This window comes from Rattus norvegicus, chromosome 4 (assembly GCF_036323735.1).
Source record: "Rattus norvegicus strain BN/NHsdMcwi chromosome 4, GRCr8, whole genome shotgun sequence".
Taxonomy (NCBI): Eukaryota; Metazoa; Chordata; class Mammalia; order Rodentia; family Muridae; genus Rattus; species Rattus norvegicus.
Window position 1 is genome coordinate 20,280,527 of NC_086022.1, and position 23,377 is coordinate 20,303,903.

Here is a 23,377-nt window from a genome sequence, read left to right on the forward strand (position 1 = left end):
GGTATAAAGGTACTGTTTGGCATTAAAGCCTGGTACATTTTAAAGATCAAATTCTTTCAATTCCAAAGAAAAGAAGAACAACGTTTTAAAAAATTAGTCTAACAACTGATTGGAAAGTGAAACACGTCAAAAGCACCTGTCATGACCTCAGCTTGTTCTTCCAGAGAATTCTATTTCCTGTAATCCTTACAAAAAAGAAAAAGAGGTGGATTCTAGGATCCTGTGGAAAATAGACTCTCACATGTTTGTTTTCCCCCCACCCCCACCCCATCCTTAGCCTGAAGAAGAAAAGCAGTATTTGTTCCTAATCTAAATTGTTATGTATCCTAAAATCTTGAACTGAAACATCTTTCTTTACCCCCAGCAGGAATGCTTTTCCTGAATCTGATGTCATTTTATCCTTACCTGTTACAGAAGGGTTACAAACTCCAAGGCAACTGTTATTTTTTCAATAAGCTCTGAGCTGAAAACTCACTGGAAGAATTACTTTCAGGTCTGTTCACCAGGGGAGACAGTTGCAGTCACAAAAGCAATCATTATATTACATGCACACATAAGTTAGTTATACACACACACACACACACACACACACACACACACACACACAAACATATTGATTTTCCTTCCAGTTTTGGTTCTAACTAATTCAAACATTAAATTTGCAGGTCAATTTTGAGTAGCCATAATGATTGACATAATTACATTCAACTTTTCACACTAGAGTCCACATCGCCACATAATTGTATTTTCAAACCAACTGCCTGCCTTTTACTTACATTTGCTTTCCCTGTCTCTTTACACCTGTAGAATTTTCTTTACTATTTACATTCATGGAGCACCCCCTAAAACATCCTGTATCCAACAGACTCACTTTACCTGCATCATATAATGAGACAATCCCACCAAAATGAGAAAAATAAAGTTTCCTAACTCGAAGAAACCATTTAGAAAGAACAGAGTGAATACTGAGTAACAGAAATAGGTTCATGTTGAAGCTGGACCTCATCAATACAGAGGCAGGGAGAGAAAGCAGGTATGTGGGTAACGGCATATAGCCATCGGATTAAGCCTAGCCAAGTCCCCTGCTATTCTGACAGCTTCTCCTTCACTTGTAAAATTCACTAGAACTAAAGTGAAAGGCAAACAGACCCCATCCCTCCCTGGCCTCTCATGCACATGTCCTCTGTCAAGCGGGGCTAGGACTTTAAAGCACCCTTTTGTTTTCTGCTCTTCGAGGAGGTCACTTGCAGAGTAGTTTATGCCTACTTGAGCGTGCTTCCCAGCAGTGATCCTGGGCTGTCCCATTCACTTCTGACCTGCACCTGCTCTTTTCAAGCATGTGCCAAGAGGGCTGAGCCTAAACAGAGGCATGGTGGTCCATTCACAGACACCATTCAGAGGGTTGCTAGGGGAGGGGAGGTGGGCGGGTTGGTGGCCCTCTAGACAAGAAAGGAAAGTGACCCCTTAAATCAGAAAATGACCTTCTGATTGTCGATGCTTGTCTAAGTATATGAAAGGGGCCCACCTCCTCCATAATACTCTTTGTAAGGCTATAAATGTTAACATGCCTAAAATGGTGCTTCTGAAGAGATTAGATGAATTATTGCTGGTTAAGACTAATTAAGTGACATGTTTAACCATCTAGAAAGGGTATAAAGTCTATTATAGGGCTGATGTCCACAAATACTTACGTGTTACTGAAAATAAAAAGGGGCAAATGTCCTTACAGACATTCTTGCACGGAAACCTAGTATGAGATGCGAAAAACAGCTTAATTCCCCTACTGCCCAATGGTCGAGATTTGACCATTCTATTACGTCTATCAAAATGACAATGTAATTTCTCCAACATCTTCAGTTCAGTTAAAGAACTCACACTGACATTTCACCCTGCAAGCGGAAAGCCAGCTGAAGTTGTAAAATCAACCTCTAAATATAGAATATTTAGACATCTGCCACTTACCCCAAAGCCTTGGTCAGACAATAACGCATAATCCATTCATGTTGAGTGTTTTTCTCCAACTGACAAGTTTAAAGACAAGTATGCTTCGGTTCTGAGAATGTGAGGCCACTGGTCCTTTCCAAAGAGAAAAGATGGCCCTAGAACTATATTTCACTGTCCCATGGACACTAATTGGCAAGATTTCCTGCTGTACTATTGCTGTTCTGAATGAAAAGTTACCCAGCGTTCAATCATTCACCGCCAGACCTCCTTGGCAGACAGAAGTCCAGAGAAGTGAAGCAGGAAACACGAGACTAAGAACGAGTCGGATTTTTCCCATGGTTATCAGAGTGATCCCAGAAGACATGGGACAATAAAATGAAGGGGTGGCGTGTGCACGTTCAGTATCTAAGCACACAGAGGAAAGGCACCTCGCAGACTCTGAAAGGCATGCAGCCCACTGAAACATTGCGTGGATTGCAGCTTCCGGGGCAGACTCCATCATTTCCGGGGCAGACTCCATCATGTTGTTCCTGTGAGCTCTATCTGCCTTGCCCTCACTGACTGCCGTTCACTTAGGCTCCCCTAAGTTGAATCAAGGAAGTTCGATATTAATACCTACTTCACCAAAGCACGCATTAATTTATCATTTTGCTCAAAGTTCTTTAACACAAATTAATGTGACTGCCATCAGCACCTGACATGACAAAGCACCTATTTGTAATAGGACATTTAGGTAACTCAAATTTAGGTATCTGAGACACTGCCTGCTGGAACGCTACACAGACCCAAATGAAGTAAATTTCTACCATATATAGTTCAGTTGATGTCAAACTATGAAATGATAAAAGATGCAGAAAAACTACTGTGTGGTTATAATATATGTATGATTTTTACTTGTCCAATTCAACTTAAACTGAGAGAATTAATGCTTTTCTGGTGATGAAAATCCAGGAGTATTTTGGCTTTGGTTTGAATGCCAGACTGAATTGGGTACCTTTATGTAAAGTGCATACACCGAAGCCCTGGCTTCATTACGTGTGACTGCATTAGAAGACACCACCGTTGGAGTGATAACAGTTTGATGGTGTTATAAAGGTGGGGCACACTCATGATGGAATTAGGAACTTTATACGAAAAGAACGGAATTGTTCTTTTGCATTCAACGGAGAACAGAATGTGAAGCAGCCTCTTCACGAAGGAAAGATGGCTGTCCCCTGAAACTGAGTGGACCAGTAGGTTGGCCTTGAGCTTTCATCCTCCAGAATGACAACCTATTTCCCATTTTAGCCTCCAGTTAATGGTTTCTGTTATGGTAGCTCTTGGTTCAAAATGAAATTGTCGTATTTTGTTATTTAATTTAAATACAATATAGTCAAATAAAAACAAAATTAATAATCATTTACCCAGAAAAAAGTATCGTAATATGGAATAAATATTGCAATTAATTCCTACAAACACGAGAAGCTTAGAACTTATTAGTTCGCCAGCGTGTGAATGACAAAGATGGGCAAATAAAGAAATCATAGCTTCCAGTGACTTTAAGGAGAATTAAGGCAGAAATCAAGGAAAAGGAAATCAATCAAACACATATTTCACTGACAAAATGTGCAGATATAGAGCTCTTGTAGAAGAAGAAAAATAGGAGAAAGAAGAGGAGAAGGGGGAAGAGGAAGAAGGAGAAAAGGAAGAGGAGGAGAAGGATGTTGATGCACCACACCCCAAGAAAAAGAAAACCCTTTGAACCATGATGTAAGAATCAATTAAGGACACAGACAGACATAAATCACACTAATGTATTAAAATGCTGTGTCTGCTTGTGCCCCTGCTGAAAGACAGGCCCAGCACAAATGCTTTCTCCTCTGTGTGCTTACAGGCTCCCTCCTCCAGGTTTACTACAACTGACCTTCTAGATACTAGAAAGGATCCTGGAAGCATTTGCCATCTCTGGGCCACACTTGTGTCAGCCTGAGCCTTGCTCATCTTTCTTTCTGTTTCCCATGACTGAATGTCAAAAACAAATAAATAAAAACCTTCCATCTTTACTGAGGCTAAAGTTCTCAGAGTCTCAAGAGAAAACAGACTGTAATTTACATGTGGAAGGAATTATATCTCTAGAGAACGGAGGAACACTGCCATACAGATCTCTTCTTCCACAATTCTACTCAACACCTCTCTTTGTTAAAAATTTTCTTACCAATGCTCAGGATAAATAAATGTGCAACAGAGCTCACAGCTCTGTTACAACTGTCCATCTGTTACAGTAGAGGCAAGGCTGGATTTACCAGCCAAATCAGAATCTCCTTGGTTTTAGTGTAAGATACATTGTTTACTTTCCAAAGAATTCATTTACTCACACATAAGTTTGGATACTCTATAGCAAAAACCTACCTATAAAGGTTATGTCTTTCAGTCCTACATGTAAGTTTGTTTTTATTTAGGAATATTATCTAAACCTTCCACTTTGGCATAGAAGTTAGAAACTAGAAATACCAAAGCTAAAAGTTTTTCCAGTAATTACAAAATGCCTTTGGTTAAAGAAATGTCTATGAACTCTTGGATCTTTTGCAGTCTTGCACCAAGCATAGGTTGCAGCACAAGGCAAAATAAAAACACAAATTCCAGGGCACTGTGGACTTTCTCTCTCTCTCTCTCTGCTCTGTTCTCCTGTGTGAATGCCTTATCAATGCGGTTGGTGTTGGCAGGTGAAGAATTCAGCATGGGGGCTCAATGCTCACCAATTCTATTGGTGATTCATTTCCATTCTTCCTCAGAGTCATGATGGCCAAAGTGCATGATGTATTTACATATGCAGTAGAGTGAAAAAATTAGCTCTTGTTTCAAATTAAATTTGGACAAACGGATCTTAACAAGGGTTGTCTGAGAAAAAAACAGCTTTCCATAGAAGCCCTCCATGAAAGCTAGGAGAGTAAAGACACCACCAAAAGGTTGCAAATGTGTCAAGTCTATTCTTGTTTGCTTGCAAAAATATGCTATGAGGAACTTTAACAGCCAAGCAAAAGAAATTATATCTTATAACTATATTAATATTATCTGAATAGACACAGTCACTTAATGTATGTAGTGAAAGTTATGCAAAGTGAAGATATTATACATGATGTGTATAAAGGATAATTGTGACAGCTTACTTATTAATTATTGCACTTAAGATAGTTCTTTGAGGAAAAAAACATTTCACATAACTTCCAGTGGCCATATATCCTTTATAAATTATTAAATGAGTTCTTGGAGTGGCTAGGGAAGGCATTTATACCATTATTCCTGCCCTAGGATCATTTGTCTTAAATTAAGAAAAAATGAAAAATGAAACCAAAAATATAGCTTTGTTCACATTCTATCTCTTGGAAATGTGTATGGTTTTATTGCCTTTCATAATTTAAGGCATAAATTCTTGGGTTCAACCAGAACTCCTACACCTCATTCTAAAACAGGCATTTTCTTAACTGTTTGTCTGCCTAAGAAATTAAAGAGCAAAGTTTGAGTGAAGCTCAAAATTCCCAAATTTTAATAATATTAACAAGTACCCAGGATGGCACACTTTACTCGTGAGATCCTAAAATACTGAAAAGATGACACAGCAATGAAAGATTCAATGGAGATGCTAGACTTCACAATTCCAAATGGGTGTTTAATTTATTTAAATATTCTCTCTCTCTCTCTCTCTCTCTCTCTCTCTCTCTCTCTGTCTCTCTCTCTCTCTCTGGACCTTCCACCTGGCAAGCTTCTCCTCTTTGTATATGAAACAGAAGATATTTTATATACAACTTCACTTTTACCCTATAAATTAACAAGCTGTAGATGTTTCATTGTACATTATCATCAAAGGTGGCCATAGTTTATCTTTGTTTGGGTTGGCTTTATTTGTTGGTGCCCAAATGGAAGCATTACAAACCAAAGACTGCATCAACTAGGAAATAAAACCCAGATGCTTTGGCTACTAGTCTTTGGGGAAGAGGGACATTCACACAACTAAAAATAAATTCTTTTGATGACTTATCTTCCATTCTTCCTAAGAACTCTGATGGACAAATACTATGTTGAAAGTCTCTCAAAATTTAACTCTCAAAGTTCTAGTGCTCTGTGCACTGTAGGACAATCCTAGTTCCCAGTACTGCTCTGTGTATCTCCAAGCTGTAAAAGAGGATTTCCAATGCTTTCACCATGGATAAATGAAAAGTTTAAAACAAGAAATATCGCTGCTTGCCCCAATTTGATCCTTTTCTAGCCTCCAAAGGAATCAAGCAAAAATTTTAACCTATTCTAAATGATCATGCATGTCAATCAAGAAAACAAATCCAAACGGTGTCAAGCGAAAATCTCCACGTATACAAGATTTGACCTTTTAAGCTCTACTCTCTCTCCCAACAACAACAAAATTTAAAAAAAAATTATTCAGGTAACTCAAAAGAAAAGGGGCATGACAGAATTTTGTAAGTCTCTAGTTTCTTAAGAAGTCCTGAAGAAAAAAAATTGTTCTTCATAAAAAAATTAGAATTGCTATTATTTCTGTTATTGCAAGTGCATTAATGCTCACCAGAAACCCCCCGCAAACACTGAGAGGTCAAATTGGCCACTGTGAACAGTTTAGCTCTATTACTTATTATATTTTATATGTGGTTAGCTCTTTGCTTAGTTTCTCTTCTCTTCTTCTAGCTGTATTCTGCTAATAAGGCAACGTTTCAATGTACAGCAGCCAAGCATGTAACTAAAATACCATCTCGCTGAGTTCATCTTGTAGCCAGCCTGTCCAGCAGCTTTCTGACCATGATGCTAGACAATCTTCCAAAGACAGGGTGGGATGCTCCATTCTTGTTACAGATGCCCACTGAAACACTTCTCTGCTTCCCCGTTTCCTAAGCACAGGCAGCCGTGTCCAGTTTATTAAGTTACTGAGGGGCTTGTCTGACTGCCTTATGGATGGTAAATACATACACAATTGGAATAATTCTGAAGTAATAATTCTCAAGTATTTGTTTGCAAAGCTTCTATGTGGTATAACTTGTGGATAAAGAAAATGCACCTCTTCCATGCAACTCTGAGTTGTTATGTAGGCTTTCTAAAATGTCCAAGGGAAGCTCAGGGGAAAAGACAATTAGAGTGAGTGGGACCTTCTCTGGGGTCTTCTGGGACTAAGAAAACAAGCAGCAGAAGATGAAATAGCACTACAGAAAGCCGAGAAGGTTCACGGAGAGGGCGAGGCCCATGTGGGTATTAGAGCTGCACACAGCAGAATGTTCCGATTCAAGCAAGTGAGTGAGAGTCCCAACAAGAGCAGAAGAGGACAGCAAGGCCCCTCAGCGGTCTAATGCTCTCTAGCATAAGGAGGGGTAACAACTGTAGTGTGTAAGGCTTTGTAATCTCTTGGAGTAAAAGACAGCCTCTTGGGAAAGTGGAATCCTCTGCCTGCTCTCGGATAACTAACCACGATCACAGATGACATAGGACTGAAATATGATAGACTCTCAAGAGATTCCCTTTAAAAGCAGACAGAAAGGACTGGAGCACTGACAAAAAAAATGGCATCAGCAGTGAATCTAAGATGAAACAAGTAGTAAAGATACAAAGTGCTATTGCTAGAACAGGAGTCTGTCAGCCAATACTGAGACTGCATGCACATGGCAGCTGCCACCTATCCTGAACAAAAGGTGTACAGGGCGTCTTTCTTCTTTGAGAAATCAACAATCCTATGCATATGCATCCAAATACATAAAACGCTGTAAAAAATGTTGAGTACTGAACTGATGGAGATACCTAGTCAAATGCTTTTATATTAAGCATCTTAGAAATTGTGTTATGTTAAAGGATCGGCTTCTAAACCACTGAACTGAGAAAGGACCCCCGTTGAAGGAATCAGAGAAAGAACTGGAAGAGCTTGAAGGAGCTCGAGACCCCATATGAACAACAATGCCAAGCAACCAGAGCTTCCAGGGACTAAGCCACTACCCAAAGACTATACATGGACTGACCCTGGACTCTGACCTCATAGGTAGCAATGAATATCCTAGTAAGAGCACCAGTGGAAGGGGAAGCCCTGGGTCCTGCTAAGACTGAACCCCCAGTGAACTAGACTGTTGGGGGAGGGCGACAAGGGGGGGAGGATGGGGAACACCCATAAGGAAGGGGAGGGGGGAGGGGGATGTTTGCCTGGAAACCGGGAAAGGGAATAACACTCGAAATGTATATAAGAAAAACTCAAGTTAATAAAAAAAATGTAAAAAAAAAAAAAAAGGATCGGCTTCTGTTATTCTCCCATTGCAAAAGCAATCTCACAGAGTTAACTCTGTCCTGACAATCTGCCCATTTTCCCATGAAGAAACACAAAGGAGAGACATTGGAATTCTTTCCTCCTTCTAAGGTACACAGCATGAAAACCCCAGGCAGGGTGGTCAAACTCTGACAAGGACCTGAACACCTCTGTAATGCCTACTAAATACTTATTAACCTGTCTCCATTGGGGTCTTAGCACCTGCTATTTACCATGCTATTTATGAATATTGAGCATCATGTGATCATATACAACTCTCGAAAACACAGATCACCAAAGTCAAGAGACATTCAAAGTTATGCTGTTAGGCGGACATCTGCTGCACACTCTTTGGGCCTAACACGTCAGAGCAACATGCTCGTGAGTTACAGTGGTAAACTGATGGGGGCTGGCAAATTATGCAGTGTGATCTGACCTGCTCTTTCTCAAGGGCTCACTCTTTCCACATCTTCAGATGACCAAGAGCTGTGACACAATTTCTAAGCAATGGATCAAATCTTTTCTATTAAAGGCACAAGCCAAGGCAGGATGTAGTGCAAAACAATTATACTTGGCTTTAAAATGCCTTAAACAGAATAGACAAACATAAAGAAAGAGGTCTTTTTCTCGGCTTCCGTTAAGCATTCTTTACACAGCAGAAAGCGATGCTCTGGTGGTGGAACTGGTAGTCCCACAGGATGGAATTTAAATAGAGTCACCGGAACTCAATAGACTAAATGCCTTCCCATCTTTAATTAGTCATTTGTTGTTTTATAGTCATTTCTCTTCTTCATTACATGTTTCCTTCCTTGCAAAGTATGCCTGTGAGGGAGACATATCGAATCATTAGGAACTTAGAAGGAATTGTGGTGATGTGACTGCAAGAATAAAAGAAAAAGGTAACTGATCATTAGATACTTTTGGAAAAAGAAAATGATTAGTATTTTTTTCATGTCAGTGTACTGAGCCTAATTAGAAATGTTCCCATTGGGTTGAACTCCTCTGATGCCCTGTGTTAACTCATAGGGCAACAGAACCACTTGAAGCCATTCCATTATCCTGAACCTTGAAAACTACTCTTTCTTCAGAATTTTATCTATACTTCTAGAATTATCAACTATTTCTGTCAGGTTTGTAACCATGAAAATATAGGTTATCATTGCTTAGTCTAGGTCTAAAAGATTCAAATATAATGAGGAGTGGGGGAGGGGAAGAAGGTAAGAGATAATAGGTGACATAATATGAAATAACAGTTGCATGAAAAACTTTCCCTTATAACTAGACACATACGATTTTAGTGAAGTGATATCGATGCAGATCATCTTAATAAAGGAAAGTACTGACCTCCCACACAGAAATAACACTGCACTCTCAATAAAATAAATAGGCAAGCCATGCTGAACACTGCAGAACTGTATGCAAGTTAGGCCGTTGATCCCATATTAGTACTGTGTCCATGGTAGAAAAACAGAGGCAGATCAAAAACAAGATGCATCTCAATTGGGAAAGAGGATGCAGAGGTAAGCTTGTCCCTATGTATTTCAATGTAACAGCGGACATATAAAAGGAAGTCTTAGTACCTTTTTACAATTACCGTAATCTAATGAAACATTAATATTTAAAAACATTCCCAGTAGTTAAAATCCATTTCTTACCAGAAGACTTTTCTCTAACAGTGATTGTGCTCTACTGAGTACGGCTACCACGAGAACTATTGCATGCACACTGAAGTTCTCACCTTCATCCTTATGACATAAAAGAGAACACAAAAGAGAACAGGACATCCTTGCCCTAGGAGCCACTGACTGCCAATAGCTGCACAGAGGAAGGGACTTCGTGAACCCTTTCTCCATCTGTGCTGGAATTACGGCTGGCTTGGTCTTGTGCAAGTGTTGTGTTTGCCATTCTGAGTCCCTGAGTACCGCTGTGCTGCCATGCCCGCTAAACACAGTTTCACTAGAGCCACCAGCTCCCTTGGGCTCTTATACTCTTTCCGTCTCCTCTTCTGTGATGACCCTTGTGCCTTGGAGGAAGAGGACCTGACACTGACGTCCAACTTTTAGCTGCACCCTCCACATGTCACTCTCTATGCAGACTGACTGCTTGTTCATCTCTGCGTTAATCACCATCTACTGCAAAAAAGGACCCTTCTCTGATGCATGTTAAGAGATGCGCCAATCTCTGGGTGTGACGATAAGGGTGTAAGGGGTAACTCACTGCTAGTAGCAGGAAAACAATACTGGAGCAGAGACAATGTCACTCCCCCATATATAATTGACTACCAAAAACGAAGCCCAGTATCAGAAGAGGTAGGGGTTACCTCTTTTTTGAGCGGTTGATCCCTGGAATCCCACAGACACCCTCTTGATGGGTAAGACCTTATTGCTGAGGATACCACGTTCCTGAATCACTGGCCATGGAGAAGTCAAGCTGGTATCAACCTAGAAGCTTTACTCTTAATGGCTAGCTTTTATGGTGCTAGGCGGTCCCAGGCATGCTTTTGGGGAGAAACGTCATCCTCAAGCAAGGTGGGTTGGTCCTGATGCTGCTTATATTCTGATGCTAAATACTGCCTCTTAAGATCTGGTTGCACTCCATGAGCAGATCCTCGTGTGTACCAAGTGATGCTGTGTGAACCTTGCTTCCCAATTTAACTGGTCAATAAACAGCTAAAGACTGTGATAGGGCAATAGAGGGAGAAAGTTGGAACCTGGGGATCAAGTGAAGAGGTTACAGGGAGAGAGAAGTGGAGACAAAGAAAGGACATGGAGGTGAAAGAGGCCATCATGAGAGAAGATGGACTGTAAGCACATGGCCAGGAAAAACAGCAAGCAACAAGGGCCATTATGACTGAGAAGTAATTAGAATAGCTCCCTCCAAATCTGCCCAAACTAGGCTTACAGCTTATAAATAAAGTACCTGGATTGTGTGTCTTCTTTACAGGCTGGAAAGAATGATTAATTTCACTTACAATCAAGTCTTTCCCAACTGCGAACCCTGTAAGCTACAATAACTATCTGGGCAAACTATGGCCACTGATGCAAGAGTGGTACCTAAGATCCACTTTGTGATTGAATTTAACCCTTGTTCCATAAGGCAGGACTCACTCCCGGTACTATTAGCTGGGGAAAAAATTCTTGGCTGGCTAGGTCATGGATCTTCAAGTAGAACGTAGTAGTCTATTAAATGAATAATCTTACAGCAATCTAAGGAAACAGGGCAACATAACTGTATTTGATATACTTCTATATTGGTTTTCTCATAGCATTTCCTTATACGTGTTTCCTTATTTAATGACTTTATATATTTAAACACTTGTAAATTACAAATGTTGACCCTTAAGTATAGTATCCACCTCACAACCGAGCATTTAGAAGAGAGAACATCTATGTTGACAATAGACAAACAAGTGGAATAATACAAAGGAAGATAATGATTACAATAAAAGTTATTATGAGGCACTTGCAAGGCCATTAATGGTACAGAAGGTATGTTGAACATATATTCCCCAATCATTGAATGCAGTAAGTACATATGACCTCATTTAATCAGCTGCATGTTTTTTTTTTTTTTTGGTTCTTTTTTTCAGAGCTGGGGACCGAACCCAGGGCCTTGCGCTTCCTAGGTAAGCGCTCTACCAGCTGCATGTTTAATAATAGGCACTTACAAAACTTTGATTTGGGGGTGGGGGGGACTAACCAAAATAACATACTAAAATAATCAAAGTTCACAGCAGTTTGAAAAATGCTTTAATATCTGTGTCATGAGAAAACGACTTTTACTAAGGGCCTGGTGAGGAGAGAGTCACAGGATAGAGTGAGGCAGATGTAGAGTGTGACCAATGACAGAACCTTGCAGGGGGGCTGTGTCCAATTATGGATCATCTAAAATTTCAGGGATGAAGTCATTCCTTAAACACTTAGGACACACCAGGCTGAGCCTTAAGTGCTGGTGTAAGAGTTCACCAGCTCACAGCCCAGTCTTAGGCAGGAGAGAGACTTTGAAAACTGAGTGGGAAAGAAAGCGCAGCTGGGAAAGCAGGAGTGCTATCTTTTCATGCTTTTTTTAATGCCAGCAAATTAGTCAATTTACCACTCCTATAATTTCACTGCCTTAGCTGCAGTGAGGACAAACATCGGTCCATTTAGAAAGCAGATCTTAACAACAGGGTATTCAATGAGACAAAGCATGAATTTAGGCTCCTTAATTCCTCATGATGAGTTAAATAAATGGATGTATGTTTGTGGGCATGATTGGCAGATCAAACTAATTCTAAGAAATCAAATGCTGGGAGTATCGGCTGGATCCACAAATAAACAGCATGCTACAGATGCTGCACTCCGTTCTCAGTGCTATACCAACATTGCAGCTCTCCTCTCTTTTCCTTTTCTCCCTGAGAGAAGAAGACAGAGCAGAAAAGGGAGGGGGAGGCAGGGAGAGGGAGAAAGGTATATATTCATCTGTGTGAAAGTCAAAGGAGAGTCTCTGCTGTTTCCTCAGGTATAGGCCATCTTGGTTATCGTTGGATTTTTTGGGGGGTTTTTTGTTTTGTTTTGTTTTTTGTTTCTTTGTTTTGGGGGGTTTTTGGCTGTTGTTTTGTTTTGCTTTGTTTTTGCGCTGGAGTCTCTTTCTGCTCTAGAACACACCAAGGAGACAAGCTGTCTGACCAGCCAACCCCGGTGCTTAGAATGCAGCTATGTGTGTGATTTTTACATGTATTCTGCAACCCTGATTCAGGTTCTAACTGAGATATTACCCCAGCCCCCGCTCCTTTCTTTCCACTCACCAACTTTGTCCTATTAGCCTAGCTTGCTTTCTGTTGCTGTAATCCACATCAACCTGGGAGGAACTGGTTCATGTCACCCTACAGCTTACAGCCCAGCGTGAGGAGAAATCAGGAAGGAATTCAAGCAGAGACTGGAGTCCAGAGTCCGGAACTAAAGGAGAGGCCAGGGAGACCCTCCATGGCTCCCACAGCTTGCCTTTTTATTCTACCCAGACCGATGCCCAGGGATGCCCAGGGATGGCATGGGTACCGAGCCCTTCTATGTCAATCATTTATCACCATGGTACCCATCACGACAGTGCCTACAGGCCAGTCTGATGGAGGCACCTTCTCAACTGAGATTCCCTCTTCTCAAATGACTGTTAGTGTCAAGCTGATAACAATTAAACCGCACATCCATCTGCTTTCTCTCATTGGCATCCTTCCTTGTTATGATCTCTCCTTTCACCTTTTCTGTTCTGGTAAATGAAAGTTATTTTAACAATAGCAGAGCAAAGCTTCTACAGTTCTAGGGTCAGGAACTCTGAGAAACAATCTCCCTCCCAGCAGCTGGATTGTGGTCAGCAGTCTTTAGTGTCATTAAAATCTCAATGGATACGGATGGCCTTCTGGCTTCCGCTGTACTCTTTTAACTGCTATTGTGAATTCCTGGGAGCTTTCTAAAAACTGAAATAATCTCATAAAATGGAATAAGTCAAGGAAAATTTATTTTCATAGTGATATAACACCTGTGCTTCTATATTTGCCATTAAAAAATGGGTAGGTTGAGGGGCTTGCCGAAAACATTAAAGTGTTAACTGTCTATTTGCAAATGGGTAAAATTGAGTCCTTATCTCCTTCCTCAAATTATTCCTTTTAATAGTATAACCTTCACACACATATCCACAAAACACACCTGAAAATGACAAACATTGAAGGCACAGCCACAAATGACCAATTCCCTTCTACAAATGAAATGGTCCTGAAACTTAATGGAGAGGAGGGCCTTTTACACTGACGTCACCAAGCCCATCCAGTTTTCAAGATCTGCAGAATCACTAGTTTACTCAGCCAACGTCGTGAATAAATACTTCTATTAAATCAAAAATGAGGGTTGTTAACTAAAAATCCAGTTGTCCTGGACCCTCAATCCCAACATTGTAAGTCAGCAATCAAAGGAAGATACAAAGGGACACAGACCAAATTCCAGATGAGAGTTCTAAATCTGTGCTTGAAACTGTATCCAAAGAAGAGACGCATAAGTGGATGGTAGAGGCTGGTGACCTGAAGGAACCTCACGGTTGCAATGAGAAGGCCACATAATAACAAGTAACAAGTGTGCAGGCCAGAGGTCATGGCAGGAACTTGAATATCTATGGGTCAGCAGGAGGGACACACGTCAGAGCAGATTAGTTTCATTACACACTGCTAAGTGAACCTTGCTTTTCACAGTCTAGAAATGCCTCGTACTCACACAGGTCTGAGCTGCCAGGCTGGATGCATTTGTGCTGGAGGAGAATTCTAGCATCAGCTAAGGTCAAATCCAGATGCCTTCTCTCCTAAGGAGGGTGCACGATTTGAACAGCATTCAGTTATTTGGGGTTAAATTTAGTTTGGTTGTTTACAGACTTGTACTTTAATACATTAAAGGACTTTTACCTAAAGCGACACTTTTACTCCGAAGCGACACTTGGGTTGGTTTTCCGAGTAACTCAGGAGTACTGATTTCTCAACTGAAGTAGACGAAAGCAGGCCACTGTGGTCAGCTCTCACCAATGGCAGTCGTCAGCAGGAGGGTCACTGAGGCCAGAGAGGTCAGTGAGCTGCCCACTGAGACTGGGGCTAGGTTTCAGCATCTGTTGCTGTCACTCGACTAAGAGACTATATTTACCAGGGACAGCAAGTGGCAGCTTAAAGAGAAGAATCCGGAGCACTCGGGCACTCTCCTGACTTAGCTGTTTTCGAATTATTCCCATTTCACTAGGGAGAGCTCTCTAAATCTACCAAACGAAATTCTGTTGCTATCATAGCTAACTTGGTTGAGGTAGGTTTTTCGTTGAAAGTAATAAGAAATAGTGATCGTGGCCTCCATAATTTTAAGTTATTTGACTAGCCATGCAGAAGTTACTGTTCTCATTGAAGGACAAAAAAAAAAAAAAAAAAAAAAAGCTTTCAAATATGTGTCTAGGTAAGAAAAAAGAACAGTAGTTTGGAAACAGTAGGCCACAGATACACTTTCTTCTTAAATGTATGACAAGTTCTGTAGAATTATTTAAAATATACACCGCTCAGGATATATAAATGATACCTAAAATAAGACAAGTTGAATTATGTAAACCGAATCAAATAACCAAAGCTAGAAGAAAGTGTATCTGAGTAAAGGTACTTACAACACTCCTGGCGGAGCAAACATAGACAAACAACAACCAACTTTGTAACACGTTGACAAATCTCAGCTAGAGACTAAGAAAGGCGAAGTCCAAGCTCTTGTCTGTGTCTCTGTGATTTTAATAGAAGGGTGGTTTGAGTAAATAACGAACGTGACTATGTCCCTACCCCTTACAGAACATCAGGACTGCATCAGAGTTGGTTTTCCAGTGTAAAGAGCACAGCATGGATCTGTCAGTTGGAAGAGTGTCCACCCTCCCTCTTTCCGTCCTTGGGTTTAAGGGTAGATGTTGGGAGTTACACACAGAAAGCAAAGTGTTCCACATGCTGGAGGACGCCCGACTTAGGAATGACAGCTGCAAAAGCCATTGCTCTTTGAATGCTAAACCCTAATCCGCCAATGTTGGAAAATTTCATCTTATTTTTCGTTTTTGTCCCATTGCTTTAAACATTTCATACATTTCCACTTCTTTTCTCTTTTATGTATATTCTTCTAATGAAAATGTTCAGTATTTACAATGAATCAAAAGTATTCTAATCTCTAACAGGGACCTCAAAATAAAAACTGTCATAACAACAGAATGTCCCACAGGACAGATAATGATACAAGTGTGCATATTCTCTCCAACTAAAGACTCTGACTAGCACAGCCAGTCCACAGCACAGACTAAATTAATGACCTCCTGGCAGTTTTCCTCACTCTATCCCATCTCTTTACTACCCTCATGGCTACCCCACCAGACAGGACGCTAGCAGGCAAGTGTGAGATCACTTTGCCAAATCCAGAAGATGCATTTGAAACTGAAAGCATCAGTGGGGAGCAGATTTGACCACCACTGCTGACTTACTTCACGTGGGTGCATGAGGGTTTCTCACAGCACAAGAGAAGCCAAATATGAATGCACTAGATGGGTTAGATCTCCATAAAATTTAATTTCCTGCCTCTGCCAAGTACTGGAGGGGTACTGCTGCTTTCCACCCTTGAGATGAACTCCTTGATAACCTGCACGGTGGCTATAAAAAGGAACAACAAGAGCAACACTTGCTAACTTTCAAGAAAATTGCTTTTCAGGGGTATGTTTATCTTTGACTCAAACAACAATGCCCTGTAAAAACACAACAGTTGGTCTTTAATTTTTTTTTGAAAGAAGTAGCATATAGTGACACTTTATTATAAATCCATCACATTTCCAAATGTACTTATTAAAGGAAAAATATGCAGATGGAAAAAGGAATTAATCGGTATTGAAAAAGATCACTCGTGTCTCTAATCCATAGGCAGTATCCGTTACTCAGTGTTGAAAACAGCTTCAGAGCTTCCTCCTCTACTCAGCCTGAGCATCAGGGGATACTAATGAGTTGAGTCACGATGCTGCCAAAGCCAAGGTAGAGAGAGGGTACACTACTCTGATCAGACAATAATAGTTGACCATTATACTTCACTGAGTGTCAGTCATCAGGAAAGACGTCAGAGCCAGTGGGGTATTAGTATCCTTGTCTACCATGAAGAATAGTATTACACAGTGTCATACGGAGTGTACTACCTCTATAATCCCTCTTGTAGTTTATCAAGACGTAAACTTCTAGGTATACAGAAACAGGTCAAAGATAGTATTTCCCATAAGACTGCATACACATGAACATTTTACAGATTTGATAAGCACGGGGTGAATTTCTTCTCACAACCAAATAAGTCACAGGTATCTGGAATAGGAGACAAGGGAAGCACCCCGTCTAGGAAGTCAGGGTGACCAAGCTCATTTTAAGGTACTTGTAGGAAGCCAAATATAAAGACTAAAGGTTCAAGAAACTCAAATGAAATTAGGTCATCGAGAAGCACCCTAAAAGACCATCCCTTCTCCACACAGGCAGTGTGTCCTGTGAATAAATCAGCAAATCAGCGGCAGAACACTCACCCTGACCAGTATTTTTGACACTATCTCCATTTCTACTTTTTTCATATTAACCGTATTACTTTGTTATTCTTTCTTTCTACACACTCTCATTCCTTCAGCATCATCGGCATCATCTATGGTACTAGAAAAGGCCTGATGACCCCTTCACAGATTTTTCTCCCTCTAGAATCCACCACTGTCACCTTCAGGGATACAAACAACTCAAGTAGAATCCAGTCAACCAGCTGTCTGACCCACAAGAAGATACTCTAAAAGCAAATGCTGTAGCATACTCTTATCCCCAAGGTTCACCACCACTGCCTACTATCCAGAGAAATGTTTTATGTCGTAAGCCTTCATTGATGCTTTTTTAAATTATGGGGACTCAACCCTGTGTAGGACCAGAACCTATGACATACTTTCTAAATGAATGGACATTTTTATCAATCTGTTTTCTATACATTGCTTCAAGTATAGCCTTCAAAACATGTGAAGCAGTCCACCTTCGGAAAAGTGTGTGTGTACCCACATGCGCATACACCCACATGCACACACACAGGCAGGCAGGCAGGCAGGCACACACGTGCAACACACTCATGTGCACTCTACCCAGAAACCTCCTTCAATGGCTCCTTTTTCCTACCAGGAAGAGCTCACACAAAATGCCAACACAAAAAGCACTCCTCCCTTCAGCCTCTTCATTCCGTCTTCTTTTCCTGCCCATATTCTTTTATACAGGGCAGCATAGCATTAGTAAACGAGCCCTGCTTCTGAGGGACTGCTGTACTGTAATTAACTCCTGGCTTGATAATTTTATACAGTACAATTTTGGAAGCTCTTTGAACCTCATCTTTGCCTAAGTAGAGGTAATTAATACCTGAGGGAAGTGGTAAACATAAAAATGAGAAAAACTTCACTTAGCAGGGACGACAGCACATAGTAGATGGAGTCTGAACTCCCTGAATGTAATAACTTTACAGTTTTCAGTCACATTGTGTAATCTTCGCTTTGCTTAACATTCTCCTACTTCTGAATTTTGTCTAACGCTCTCCTACGTCTGAGCTCAAACTAGAGATTCCAGGCTACTCTGATTGCCTGGACTCTGCGTCATTCCATGAAAGTGAGATCAAAAGCTAGCCTGTAGTAGAGAAGCATCATGTTCAAGTGCAAACGGTTGTAAACACAAGGTGATCAGCTAATTAAAAGTAGTCCCAAGACAGTATGATTCCAGGAAAAATATTTACTTTCAGGAAGAAGAGTGGGTAGGGACAAATGAGATCCAAGATCTCTACAGCTTTAAGAGGAGGCTGTGCTGGGCACAAAAGCAGAGGGACAACCAGGCACTCATTCCCTCCAGGAAGCCTCTGCATCACAATAGCCAGAGCTGTCCTTTCTCGTCCTGCATTCACTGCAAAACCACTACAACACTGATGTACAGCCCATGTGTTTGGAGGTTCAAACTCCTTTCCTTATCTCTCCTGGTTCCCCAAATAGCAATTCTTTGAGAATGAATGAAAGGTCCTCTCTCTTAGTTGCCTCATTACAGACTTCTGTAATACTTAGTAGGTATTAGGCAAATACTTGATTACTTAGAGATTATTAAGTGATGAAAGTCTGTGGTTTGTCTTTAATGGATGCTAGTTGTACATTTTATAGACGTTTCAGAAGCCAACTGTAATTGGCAGTATACAGTACAGAGCTCTCCATTTTTCTAATAAAGCTACATCTTCTAATGGTCTCTCAGCAGAAGAACTGGAGACAGGGAGAAGGAAAGTGTGGCGTCCAATAGAATGCAGAGGCTAGCAAAGCAAAGCTGGTTGCCATTGATGTCTCTGCCTTGGAGGCTCTCAAACCTTGGCTAAATGGTACTACTAAAAAAGAGGAGGAATTTGGGGGGGGGCGTGGAATACTTTTTATTTACATTTTAAATGTTATCCCCTTTCCAGGTTTCCCCTCCAGAAACTTGCTATCCCATCCCCCACCCACTTCTTTGAGGTTGCTCCCTCACCCACTCACCCACTCCTTCCCACCTCCCCGCCCTGACATTCCCCTACACTGGGGCATCAAACTTTGACAGGACCAAGGGCCTCTCCTCACACTGATGCCTGACAAGGTCATAAAGAGGAGAATTTTATCCTAATGTGAGGTCAGCCACTGTAGTCACAACCTACAATAAAGTGCAGGCACTGTTGGTGCTGAAAATTCACTTGTTGACACAGGTGTGTATTGTCACCCAGTATAGAAGCACTGCCTACCTGCTCATTCCGGTGAATAAGACTGCTGACAGTCCCTAGGAAAACTACAGTCTAAGATCATTTCTGCCCACCATTATGACCTGGGTTTTAAAAATATTAGCATTGGAAACTATTCCTTCACTTTTTGAATTACTGCACTTGCTTTTAATTTGAAAAAAAACAGCATACTGTACCTAAATTTCAAAACAGTACTCCCCTTTCTTTAAAGAAATACACAAATATAAACAATATTAATAAGAAAATGTGTTCTCGCTTATCACATAAAAGGTGTGGATTTTCTGTCTGGGACTTCTGTGGTACAAATATAAGCTGTTTCGTGGAATACCTGAGAGAAACACCTTTTCATTGTCTCTGTATGAAAAAAATCTATCACAGCCATTTACTTAATCCATCCTTTATTAAGTATTTTTATCATTCCTACATCAGTAGCTCTTTGATTTTCACTGAGCTTGGTCTAACGGAAGCTAGCTCATCTCTGGTAGCCGGGATGCAAACTCTGTCAGACACAGCTGATACCCAGAGGCTGGCTTCATCATTTAGGAAGTCCCCCCCCACCTGTCAGGGGAGGAAAAGCCTAGGAGAGAAATGTGACCAGGCAGGTACATAGAACAAAAAATACTCCCAACTGCTGGTGGGCACACTAAAAATAAAGCGACGAAGAGAGGGAGGCAGAATGGAGTCTCAACACTTGCTCCGTCTATTTTAGTCCATGATGGAGCAGGTGACCTCAGCACCAAGCAATGAGGCTTTCAACTTTTTATATCCCTCCCTCTCAGCTCCTCGGGGCTGGATTTACTCCAGCTGTTTCTAATTCATAACTACAGAGCAGATCAGTTCTAATCTTATGAGGCTGCTCCACCTCCCATAGGACTGCATTCTAAAATAATCTTCCACTTTGAAGAGGTTTTTTTTTTTAATGTATTATCCTGGAAGAAAAAGATTGTATATTACATTAACACTTTATATATCTGGAGAGGAAATTAAATCTCATATGGGAGCGTGTGTATCCATCCCTTCAGGAAGAGAGAAGGTGGACCTAATACCTACCAGGCTAGGCAAAAGGCCTCTCTAGCAGCACCTTTAATTCTCTCCCAAGTCAAATGATGGCTGTTTGAACGGTAATGGCAATGCTCTGGTGACAGAACACTTCCATAATGAGCTAGAAATACAATGAAGAGGGAATTTGGAATCAGGTAGGTGACGGTCACATAGCTGCAGAAACTATTATTCACAGATGTGGTCCACGGCAGATTATTTGACTACTCAACACTTTGATCTCTTCATTTGTAAAAAATAATAAATAAATAAATAAATAAATAATTTCCCCTGTTTTATGGAGTTAAGATTAGCATTAAATAAGGGAATACAGAAAACACTAACATTCTGTTCCCTAACTAGTATTCAACACACGCCAACAAGTTATCAGTCGTGATTTGAAAAATCAAGAAATAGTATTTAAAATATTATGTTTTAAGTGAATATATAGTAAACCCAAAAATACAAAACCTCAGGAACGTTTAACCTTATGGGTATGAGTGCCTTACAATTATTTATTTCTCTGCTGTATGGAACAATATAACATGTCAGAGCAGAAAACGTTTGGGACACTGTTTTCCTCAGCAGTAGGCCTGACTGAAGGAACTAGCATTTTTGGTACAATTTTTATAGCAGGTATGCGCACGATGAATGTAAAAAGGAACCTCACTGAGAAAGTGAGTATCTGGGTATTTTAGGCCTCTGGCCTGAAGGCCAAACTAGAACAAAAATAAATCTCTCTCAATCTGGTTCTCACTCTCTCTCACACATGCACGTACTTACATTCCCACATAAGTAGCCTGGAACCGAGGACTCTACGACAGTGCTGCTTCATGGTTGGTAATTACCAATTAGCGAAAGCGCAGAACTGAAAATGAGCGGCCACCTACCTTCGTGTCCCTCAACAGGAAAAGGAAAAAAAAAAACCCACAAAACCAAAATCTCATAATATGGGCTGATTTGCATTCTAGGACCCAAAAAACTTCAGGAAAAGACAAGGGTTTTTGTTTCACTTGTACCTTCATTTTCCAGCCCATCATTGAACCAATCCAAGATCAGAGATCAAGGCAGGAATCCCCAGGCAGGAACTGAAGCACAGAATAGGGAGGAATGTTTTATATTGGCTCACTTCCTATGGCACTGACCACCGTAGGCCTCTTAGCAGCAATCATTAAGGAAATATCTCACAGACTTGCATATTTGGCCAAATTGATAGAGGCATTTTCTCAACTCTAGCTTGTGTCGAGTTAACCATAAGAGTTTAAATAGAATTAGAATTAAATAGGTTTTGTATTGGGCTCCCCTCCCAGTTCTCCTTAGTTACACTGGGGCAACAGGCCAGTTTGACATGGTTGAACCATTTTCTCTGACTTCGTTTTCAAGAAACATAAAATCATTCATTGTAATCACACACACACACACACACACACACACACACACACACCACACCACACATACCACACACACCACACACACACACACACACACCACACACACACCACACACACACCACACACACACACACACACCACACACACACCACACACACACCACACACACACACACACCACACACACACCACACACACATACCACACACCACACACACACACACACACACACACACACACACACACCACACCACACACACAGAATTGCTTCTCACCTTTTTTAAAAACACACCTCATCAGTTCTTGGGATACATGTGAAAATTTGTGCAGAAATTTGTGTTAAAAATGTTTGGAACTATAAAAGTCTACTTAGTGTTAGCATTACGCACATTGTGTGGTCACTTGATGTTATCAAAACGCTGTAGAAAATTCAGGATTAACAGATGCATTTCCCAAACATGTTTCAAAGCTGGGAAATGGTGAGAGGAAAGAGCTCTAAAATGTTTACACACCACTGAAATAAGTGTTAATTAATATTCTGCCAGGAAGTGAGGTAAGAAGCTTGCTGGGTTTTAACTGTAATCATTTTCTGGAAAAACTACTAAAATATTAATATTTAAACTAGCCCCATATCTTCTACCATTTGTCCATTCTCCCTTTCCCTCTCCTGTTCTCTCCCTCCCCTCTTTTCCCTGTCTCTCTCTCTCTTCTCTTTTTCTCTATCTCTCCCTGTCTCTGTCCTCTCTCTGTGTATGCCTTCATGCCTATCTATCTGTGTCTTTACAAATCAGGAGCAAGTTGAGTTGACTTTGTAGCCCATTCTTAAATAGACATTTCTTAGTCAATCACGTTTTCACTCACATTTTGACTGACGAGGACCCACTGAGGAGGACCTAATAAGGAGGACTCATTGGGGAGGACCTACTGAGGAAGACTAACTGGGGACGACCCACTGGGGAGGAGGCATTTTTCTACTTGTGTTTAAAGAACTGGATATTATACTGTTCATTTCTTCAACATTTGCCCAAGGGGAAATAGGTCACCAGAAAATTTATTTCTATCCATGCCCTGATTTCTCCGTGTTTTCAGGCTAGGCTGGAAAGTGGCTCGTCTAAAGTTCCCTTCCTGCCCAGCTACAGTGCCACTTTCCCAGACCTATTGATGGAGCTGTGGTTGTCCTCCCAAGCCTTAGATTCCTTATGAAGTACATACAGCTGCTCCACTTCTTTTTGTCTGGAACATTTTGTATGCATTTTAAAAAAATGAATTATATTCAAATTATTTATAAATATATGTATTAAATCATTTTAGATTGATAAAAGATACTTAGAAAGGATCCCTCTTTGTTATTAATACCCAGTATTTGAACTAGGATGTTGTGCTGGCTTTATTTCAACTTGTTCTGCTGGCTTTGTTTGTCCAAGGAACAACATACTGCCAGAT

The 23,377-nt window shown here is 40.7% G+C and overlaps 1 protein-coding gene across 10 annotated transcripts in view; it reads right to left on the minus strand.

The window, feature by feature from the left end:
- The window catches only part of Cacna2d1 (calcium voltage-gated channel auxiliary subunit alpha2delta 1), a 427,964-nt gene that overhangs the window by 378,203 nt on the left and 26,384 nt on the right, over positions 1-23,377 (minus strand).